This window comes from Heptranchias perlo, chromosome 42 (genome assembly GCF_035084215.1).
Source record: "Heptranchias perlo isolate sHepPer1 chromosome 42, sHepPer1.hap1, whole genome shotgun sequence".
Classification (NCBI taxonomy): Eukaryota; Metazoa; Chordata; class Chondrichthyes; order Hexanchiformes; family Hexanchidae; genus Heptranchias; species Heptranchias perlo.
The window spans coordinates 7099801-7110202 of record NC_090366.1 but is presented as its reverse complement, the minus strand read 5'-3'; positions in this window follow the sequence as shown (position 1 = coordinate 7110202).

The window sequence follows — 10402 nt, the reverse complement described above, 5'->3', positions numbered from 1 at the left end:
TGAGGGAGAGGAGTGGAGTGGGAGGGAGAGGAGTGGGAGGGAGAGAGTGGAGAGGGAGAGGAGAGGAGTGGAGTGGGAGGGCGAGGAGTGGAGTGGGAGGGAGAGAGTGGAGTGGAGGGAGAGGAGTGGAGTGGGAGGGAGAGGAGTGGAGTGGGAGGGAGAGGAGTGGAGTGGAGGGAGAGGAGTGGAGTGGGAGGGAGAGGAGTGGAGTGGGAGGGAGAGGAGTGGAGTGGGAGGGAGAGGAGTGGATTGGGAGGAGAGGAGTGGAGTGGGAGGGAGAGGAGTGGAGTGGAGGAGAGGAGTGGGAGGGAGGGGAGTGGAGAGGGAGGGAGTGGAGAGGAGTGGGAGGGAGAGGAGTGGAGTGGGAGGGAGAGGAGTGGAGTGGGAGGGAGAGGAGTGGGAGGGAGAGGAGAGGAGTGGGAGGAGAGGAGAGGAGTGGGAGGGAGTGGAGAGGAGTGGGAGGGAGAGGAGTGGAGTGGGAGGAGAGGAGTGGAGTGGGAGGGAGAGGAGAGGAGTGGAGTGGGAGGAGAGGAGTGGAGTGGGAGGAGAGGAGTGGAGTGGAGGGAGAGGAGTGGAGTGGGAGGGAGAGGAGTGGGAGGAGAGGAGTGGAGAGGGAGAGGAGTGGAGTGGAGAGGAGTGGAGTGGGAGAGGAGTGGAGTGGGAGGGAGAGGAGTGGGAGGGAGAGGAGTGGAGTGGGAGGGAGAGGAGAGGAGTGGAGGAGGAGGAGTGGAGTGGGAGGGAGAGGAGTGGGAGGGAGAGGAGTGGGAGGGAGAGGAGTGGGAGGAGAGGAGTGGGAGGGAGAGGAGTGGAGTGGGAGGGAGAGGAGTGGGAGGGAGAGGAGAGGAGTGGGAGGGAGAGGAGAGGAGTGGGAGGAGAGGAGGAGGTGGAGTGGGAGGGAGAGGAGAGGAGTGGAGGGAGAGGAGAGGAGTGGAGGGAGAGGAGTGGAGTGGGAGGGAGAGGAGAGGAGTGGGAGGGAGAGGAGAGGAGTGGAGGGAGAGGAGTGGAGTGGGAGGGAGAGGAGTGGAGTGGGAGGGAGAGGAGAGGAGTGGGAGGGAGAGGAGTGGAGTGGGAGGGAGAGGAGTGGAGTGGAGTGGGAGGGAGAGGAGTGGAGTGGGAGGAGAGGAGTGGAGTGGGAGGGAGAGGAGTGGAGTGGAGGGAGAGGAGTGGGAGGGAGAGGAGTGGGAGGGAGAGGAGTGGGAGGGAGAGGAGTGGAGGGAGAGGAGTGGGAGGGAGAGGAGTGGGAGGGAGAGGAGTGGAGTGGAGTGGAGGGAGAGGAGTGGAGTGGGAGGGAGAGGAGTGGGGAGGGAGGGAGAGGAGTGGAGAGGGAGGGAGAGGAGGTGGAGTGGGAGGGAGAGGAGTGAGTGGAGGGAGAGGAGTGGAGTGGGAGGGAGAGGAGTGGAGTGGGAGGGAGAGGAGAGTGGGATGGAGAGGGAGTGGAGTGGAGAGGAGGGAGAGGAGTGGGAGGAGAGGAGTGGAGTGAGGGAGGAGTGGAGTGGGAGGGGAGAGGAGTGGAGTGGAGGAGGGAGAGGAGAGGAGTGGAGTGGGAGGGAGAGGAGTGGAGGGAGAGGAGTGGAAGTGGAGGGAGGAGTGGAGTGGAGGGAGAGGAGTGGAGTGGGGAGGAGAGGAGTGGAGTGGAGGGATCGATGGAGTGGAGGGAGAGGAGTGGAGTGGGAGGAGCGGAGGAGAGGAGTGGGCGAGGAGGGAGAGGAGTGGAGGGAGGGAGAGGAGTGGAGTGGAGGAGAGGAGAGGAGGTGAGGAGAGGAGTGGAGAGGAGGAGAGTGGGAGGAGAGGAGAGGAGTGGAGTGGAGTGAGAGGAGTGGAGGGAGTGGAGAGGGAGTGGGAGTGGAGTGGGAGGAGAGGAGAGGAGAGGAGTGGAGTGGAGGAGAGGAGTGGGAGGGAGTGGAGAGGAGTGGAGTGGAGTGGAGGGAGAGGAGAGGAGTGGGAGGGAGAGGAGTGGAGTGGGAGGGAGAGGAGTGGAGTGGGAGAGGAGTGGAGTGGGAGGGAGAGGAGTGGAGTGGGAGGGAGAGGAGTGGAGTGGGAGGGAGAGGAGTGGAGTGGGAGAGGAGTGGAGTGGAGGGAGAGGAGTGGGGGGGAGGGGGATAGGGGAGGAGAGGAAGGGGAGAGAGGAGGGGGGCAGGGATCACGACAATCTGACCAGCATGTCCATTTAGTGGGGGGAAGGGAGTGGAGGAAGGGGAGAGGGGAGGGTCAGCGGGGGTCACTGGGGTTTGGTTCAGTGCCTCTGTTCAGGGATGTGGGTCTCTCTGGGCGGGGGTTTGTCTGCCTGTGCAGCGCCCACTGCGGACTATACCAGGCCTCCCCCCCCGGGGCTCTTCCCCCCCGGGGCTCCTCCTCCCCCCCCCCCCCCCCGGGGCTCACCCCCCCCCGGGGCTCCTCCTCCCCCCCGGGGCCCCCCGGGGCTCCCTCCCCCCCCCCCCCCCCGGGGCTCCCCCCACCCCCCCCCCCGGGCCCTGACCTCAGTCACTGATTGACTCCCGTTGGTCTGATAGAATCTGCCGGCAGAGTTTCAGTCCCAGTCTGGACAGGTCGCTGTTTTTTAACCTGTGAACATGTGTAAATATTCACGGCTCAGCCTGGGCTGGGCTGTACCTCACACGCTAACAATTAAACACAAATCCTCTGTTTCCTTCTCCGTCTTGGATCATGTTTTCTGTGTAAAATTTACTGACAGCAGTGAGTTCCCATCAAGCTCCTCTCCCGGATCTGTCGCAGCGCAGGACGTGATCCCAGGACACTCCCCCCGACCCGGGACACTCCCCCCGACCCGGGACACTCCCCGTGACAGCCCCCCGACCCGGGACACTCCCCCTGACCGGGACACTCCCCCCGACCCGGGACACTCCCCGTGACAGCCCCCCGACCCGGGACACTCCCCCCGACCCGGACACTCCCCCCGACCCGGGACACTCCCCCCGACCCGGGACACTCCCCCCGACCCGGGACACTCCCCCCGACCCGGGACACTCCCCCCGACCCGGGACACTCCCCCCGACCCGGGACACTCCCCGTGACAGCCCCCCGACCCGGGACACTCCCCCTGACCCGGGACACTCCCCCCCGACCCGGGACACTCCCCCCGACCCGGGACACTCCCCCCGACCCGGGACACTCCCCCCGACCCGGGACACTCCCCCCGACCCGGGACACTCCCCCCGACCCGGGACACTCCCCCCGACCCGGGACACTCCCCCCGACCCGGGACACTCCCCCCGACCCGGGACACTCCCCCCGACCCGGGACACTCCCCCCGACCCGGGACACTCCCCCCGACCCGGGACACTCCCCCCGACCCGGGACACTCCCCGTGACAGCCCCCCGACCCGGGACACTCCCCGTGACGGCCCTCGGACCCGGGACACTCCCCCCGACCCGGGACACTCCCCGTGACGGCCCTCGGACCCGGGACACTCCCCCCGACCCGGGACACTCCCCCTGACGGCCCTCGGACCCGGGACACTCCCCCCGACCCGGGACACTCCCCCCGACCCGGGACACTCCCCCCGACCCGGGACACTCCCCCCGACGGCCCTCGGACCCGGGACACTCCCCCTGACCCGGGACACTCCCCCCGACGGCCCTCGGACCCGGGGACAACTCCCCCGACGGCCCTCGGACCCGGGACAACTCCCCCTGACCCGGGACACTCCCCCTGACCCGGGACACTCCCTCGGACCCGGGGACACTCCCCCTGACGGCCCTCGGACCCGGGACACTCCCCCTGACGGCCCTCGGACCCGGGGACAACTCCCTCGGACCCGGGACAACTCCCCCTGACCCGGGACAACTCCCTCTGACCCGGGACACTCCCCTGACGGCCCTCGGACCCGGGACACTCCCCCCGACCCGGGACACTCCCCCTGACCCGGGACACTCCCCTGACGGCCCTCGGACCCGGGGACACTCCCCCCGACCCGGGACACTCCCCCCGACGGCCCCCCGACCCGGGACACTCCCCCCGACCCGGGACACTCCCCCGACGGCCCCCCGACCCGGGACACTCCCCCCGACCCGGGACACTCCCCCTGACGGCCCTCGGACCCGGGACACTCCCCCCGACCCGGGACACTCCCCCTGACGGCCCTCGGACCCGGGACACTCCCCCCGACCCGGGACACTCCCCCCGACCCGGGACACTCCCCCCGACGGCCCCCCGACCCGGGACACTCCCCCCGACCCGGGACACTCCCCTGACGGCCCTCGGACCCGGGACACTCCCCCCGACCCGGGACACATCCCCCGACCCGGGACACTCCCCCCGACGGCCCTCGGACCCGGGACACTCCCCCCGACGGCCCTCGGACCCGGGACACTCCCCCTGACCCGGGACACTCCCTCGGACCCGGGACACTCCCCCCGACGGCCCTCGGACCCGGGACACTCCCCCCGACGGCCCCCTGACCCGGGACACTCCCCCCGACCCGGGACACTCCCCCCGACCCGGGACACTCCCCCCGACGGCCCCCCGACCCGGGACACTCCCCCTGACGGCCCTCGGACCCGGGACACTCCCTCGGACCCGGGACACTCCCTCGGACCCGGGACACTCCCCCCGACCCGGGACACTCCCCCCGACCCGGGACACTCCCCCCGACCCGGGACACTCCCCGTGACGGCCCCCCGACCCGGGACACTCCCCCTGACGGCCCCCCGACCCGGGACACTCCCCCTGACGGCCCTCGGACCCGGGACACTCCCCCCGACCCGGGACACTCCCCCCGACCCGGGACACTCCCCGTGACAGCCCTCGGACCCGGGACACTCCCCCCGACCCGGGACACTCCCCCCGACCCGGGACACTCCCCCCGACCCGGGACACTCCCCCCGACGGCCCTCGGACCCGGGACACTCCCCCTGACCCGGGACACTCCCCCCGACGGCCCTCGGACCCGGGACAACTCCCCCTGACCCGGGACACTCCCCCCGACCCGGGACACTCCCCCTGACGGCCCTCGGACCCGGGACACTCCCCCCGTCCCGGGACACTCCCCCCGACCCGGGACACTCCCCCCGACGGCCCCCCGACCCGGGACACTCCCCCCGACCCGGGACACTCCCCGTGACAGCCCTCGGACCCGGGACACTCCCCCCGACCCGGGACACTCCCCCTGACGGCCCTCGGACCCGGGACACTCCCCCCGACCCGGGACACTCCCCCTGACGGCCCTCGGACCCGGGACACTCCCCCCGACCCGGGACACTCCCCCCGACCCGGGACACTCCCCCCGACGGCCCTCGGACCCGGGACACTCCCCCCGACCCGGGACACTCCCTCGGACCCGGGACACTCCCCCTGACGGCCCTCGGACCCGGGACACTCCCCCTGACCCGGGACACTCCCCCCGACGGCCCCCTGACCCGGGACACTCCCCCCGACCCGGGACACTCCCCCCGACCCGGGACACTCCCCCCGACGGCCCCCCGACCCGGGACACTCCCCCTGACGGCCCTCGGACCCGGGACACTCCCCCCGACCCGGGACACTCCCCCCGACCCGGGACACTCCCCCCGACCCGGGACACTCCCCCCGACGGCCCTCGGACCCGGGACACTCCCCCTGACCCGGGACACTCCCCCCGACGGCCCTCGGACCCGGGACAACTCCCCCTGACCCGGGACACTCCCTCGGACCCGGGACACTCCCCCTGACGGCCCTCGGACCCGGGACACTCCCCCTGACGGCCCTCGGACTCAGGACACTCCCTGAAATGTCATTTTTTTAATATTTCAAAATATACTTTATTTCATACAATTCAATGTAAAAGGACACACTTTCAACCAATATAGTTCCAACCAATACAATGCAGATTGTACACAATATGATCTTATTATTACAATTCTAAACACAGTACATATCTCCTAATACAGTCTGTACAATACAAGGTGGGGTGGCCTTACACGGTGGTCTTTCCCCATCGATCCTTTGTGTCGGTCACAGCTCGTCTCAGTGCGTCCCGCAGCACGTCCTCCTGGACCTTGGACCACGCCAGTCGGCAACACTCGGTCTGTGGACAGCTCCTTCAGCTGGAAGACCAGCAGGTTTCGGGTTGATGGTCTTCCAGCCGATATCTGTCCCGGTGTGCATCCCGGGAACATCCTGTGGAGCAGTTTGGGCGACCGAGCTGTTTGGGATGAACCAGGACAGATACCAACACATCTCTCTCCACACGCTCTGCGCGAAGGGACAGTCCATCAGGAGATGGACGACGGTCTCCTCCCCTCCGCAGCCTCGAGGGCAGCTCGCGGTGGCGCTTAGGTTCCGTGCGGGTTGGAAGGACCGCACTGGGAGGGCGCTCACCACCATCCAGGCTACATCCTGGTGCCGGTTGGTCCGTTCTGCCAAATGTTATCGACCGTCTGGTCGGGGAAAAGCCCGATCGGATCCACCCTCTCCATTCCCTGCAGGACTCTCCAAACGTTCCGTGTCGACCACTGCCTGACGGCCTCGTGGTCGAAGGGGTTCCTCCTCAGGAGCATCTCCAACTGGGACAGGTGGTGGGGGACAGTCCAGAACACACATGTTCACATGTTGGACAGGACGTCCTGTGCCTGCTTGGCCAGCGTGGCCAGATCCAGCCGCCTTGGTGCGTTGGACAGGTAGAAACTCAGCATGTAGTGACACTTGGTGTTTGCATACTGGGACTCTACACACATCCTGAGGCAGCCACACACAAAGGTGGCCATCAGGATCAGGGCGGCATTGGGGATGCTCTTCCCCCCCCCCCCCACCTACCTTTTTTGTCTGGGGCCTTGTACATGGTGACCCTGTGGATGCGTTCTACCTTGGACCTCCGAAGTGGAAGATGGCTCGGGTGACTGTGATGGCAGAGTTGTGGGGAACGGGCGAGACCCTGGCCACGTAGAGCAACACCGTGTGTACCTCGCACCTTATCAACAGGCTCCTGCCGGTTATGGAGAGGGAGCCCCACCCCCCGTACCAAGCTTCTGTTTGGCTTTGGTGATCCGCTCCTCCCAGTTCTTCGTGCAGGGCTGGACCCCCCCCCCCCCGGAACCAGATCCCCAGCACCTTCAGGTTCACGCTGGTTCCCGAGGCCAGCTCGAACTGGTCGCAGACGCCCATCGGTCTGTGGACCGACCACTGATTGGAGCAAAAGAAGGTGTCGCCATCCATGTACAGGGAGGCCTTAACCTGAGAGCCTCGACTGCCTGGGATCAGCACCCCCGATACCCATGGCAAACGGCTCGATACAATAGAAGAACAAGACCGCGGAGAGAGAACAGGAAGGACTGGGAGGCCATGCTGTCCGTTCTCCGGGGTCCCTCACACGCAGGACACCCTCCCCTCCCCACCCCCGTAATGTCCCTCAGAGCCAGGACACTCCCTGTAACGTCCCTCAGGCCCAGAACGCTCCCTGTACTGTCCCTCAGGCCCAGGTCACTCCCCGTAATGTCCCTCAGGCCCAGGTCACTCCCCGTAATGTCCCTCAGGCCCAGGTCACTCCCCGTAATGTCCCTCAGACCCAGGACACTTCCTGTAATGTCCCTCAGGCCCAGGTCACTCCCCGTAATGTCCCTCAGGCCCAGGTCACTCCCCGTAATGTCCCTCAGACCCAGGACACTTCCTGTAACGTCCCTCAGGCCCAGAACGCTCCCTGTACTGTCCCTCAGGCCCAGGTCACTCCCCGTAATGTCCCTCAGGCCCAGGTCACTCCCCGTAATGTCCCTCAGGCCCAGGTCACTCCCCGTAATGTCCCTCAGACCCAGGACACTCCCTGTAACGTCCCTCAGGCCCAGAACGCTCCCTGTACTGTCCCTCAGGCCCAGGTCACTCCCCGTAATGTCCCTCAGGCCCAGGTCACTCCCCGTAATGTCCCTCAGGCCCAGGTCACTCCCCGTAATGTCCCTCAGACCCAGGACACTTCCTGTAATGTCCCTCAGGCCCAGGTCACTCCCCGTAACATCCCTCAGACCCTGGACACGCCCTGTAACATCCCTGAGCCCAGGACACTCCCCGTAACGCCCCTCAGACCCAGGACACTCCCCGTAATGTTACTCTGATGTTCCAGGATATTGACCCAGCAACAATGAAGGAACGCTGATTAAATTCCATGTCAGAATGGGATGCTGTTTGGAGGTGATGGTGTTTTCATGATATTACTGCTCATATCCTTTTTGGTGGACGAGGTCACGGATTTGGGTGGCCAATATTGTAGGTGTAGGTGACGGAGGGTCCCCCCCCCCCCAATCAGAGTGCCCCGCCCTGTAGGTGACGGAGGGTCCCCCCACAATCACAGAGTGCCCTGTCCAATAGATAGGAACAGGAGAAGGCCATTCAGCCCCTCGAGCCTATTCAGACATTCAGTTCGATCATGGCTGATCTGTATCTTAACTCCATCTACCCGCCTTGGTTCCGTAACCTTTAATCCCCTACCCAAAGGTGAATCTGCACCCCCTCCAAGGCCAGTGAAAAGCTGAGGTCCCAGAACAGATCCCTGGGGGACGCCACTCGTCACATCCTGACAATGTGAGTACAGACCCATTATCCCCACTCTCTGTCTCCTACCTCCTAACCAATTCCCGATATATGTCACAAGATGGTGGAGAGGCTTTGCAGGCTCAGGAGGTGAGCAATATCACAGAGTGCCCAGACTCTGCCCTGCGCTCATAGCCAGTGTTAATATGACTGGTCCCGTCATTGTTCACTCCTCCCAAGATGTTGACAGTAAGGGCTGGGCAGACGGTGGGGGGATTGGGGGGCTGGGTAATGGTATGGGGCTGGGTGATAGTGAGGGACTGGGTGATGGTGGGGGCACTGGGTGACGATGGAGGACTGTGTTTCAATTGCACATTATCTGGCACTTATGTGATGTGAATGCTACTTGCCACTTGTCAGCCCCAGCCTCGGTCTGATCCTGGTCCTCGTCTGGGCAGCTTCATTATCAGAGGGGTTCTGAATGGAGCTGAACATTGTGGAATTATCAGTGAACAGCCCACTCCTGACCTTATGATGGAGGGAAGGTCATTGATGAAGCAGCTGAAGATGGTTGGGTTGAGGACACTGCCCTGAGGAACTCCTGCAGCAATGTCCTGGGGCTGAGATGATTGGCCTCCAATAACCATCTCCCTGTGGGTCAGGATGACTCCAGGCACTGGAGGGTTTTCCCTTTGACCTGTTGTGCTCAGGCTCCTTGCTGTCACACTCGGTCAAATGCAGCTTTGATGTGGAAAACAGTCACTCTCTCTCACCTCTCCTCAGCTCGTGTCCATGTCTGGGTGAGGGCTGCGATGAGATCTGGAGCTGAGTTGTTCTGGTGTCGGTGAGTGAAGGCCCTGTCGATGGCTCCCTCCACCACATTATTGACACTTGGGATGTGACTGAAAAGGCAGTTCTTGGGATTTGTTGACTTTTTTCCCCAAGAGTGGATGTGGAAAACAGTTACTCTTAAATGGTGTGTTTTTAAATCAAAAAGTGTAATCATACAAGTTTTAAAAAAGACACAAATGACATGGTTAAAATAAGTTTGCTTTGATGCTGTTTCCCTCTAAATTCTTGCTCATCTCCCACTCCCTTTGCCCCACCATTGACGGCCGTGCCTTCAGCTGCCGAGACCCTAAGCTCTGGAATTCCCTCCCTAAACCTCTCCACCTCTCCCCTCCTTTAAGACGCTCCTTAAAACCTGCCTCTTTGACCAACCTTTTAGTCACCTGTCCTAATATCGCCTTTATTTGGAATCACAAGCTTTCGGAGCTTTCCTCCTTCACCTGACGAAGGAGCAAAGCTCTGAAAGCTTGTGATTTCAAATAAAGCTGTTGGACTATAACCTGGTGTTGTAAGACTCCTTACATTTGTCCACCCCAGTCCATCACCGGCATCTCCACATCACAAAGATTGGTGGCATTGTAAGCAGTGTAGATGAAAACATAAAATTACAAAGCGATATTGATAGATTAGATGAATGGGCAAAACTGTGGCAAATGGCTTTCAATGTAGACAAATGTGAGGTCATCCACTTTGGATCAAAAAAGGATAGAAACAGGGTACTTTCTAAATGGTAAAAAGTTAAAAACAGTGGATGTCCAAAGGGACCTAGGGGTTCAGGTACATAGATCATTGAAGTGTCATGAACAGGTGCAGAAAATAATCAATAAGACTAATGGAATGCTGGCCTTCATATCTAGAGGACGAGAGTACAAGGGGGCAGAAGTTATGCTGCAGCTATACAAAACCCTGGTTAGACCGCACCTGGAGTACTGTGAGCAGTTCTGGGCACCGCACCTTCGGAAGGACATATTGGCCTTGGAGGGAGTGCAGCGTAGGTTTACTAGAATGATACCCGGACTTCAAGGGTTAAGTTACAAGGAGAAATTACACAAATTGGGGTTGTATTCTCTCGAGTTTAGAAGGTTAAGGGGTGATCTGATC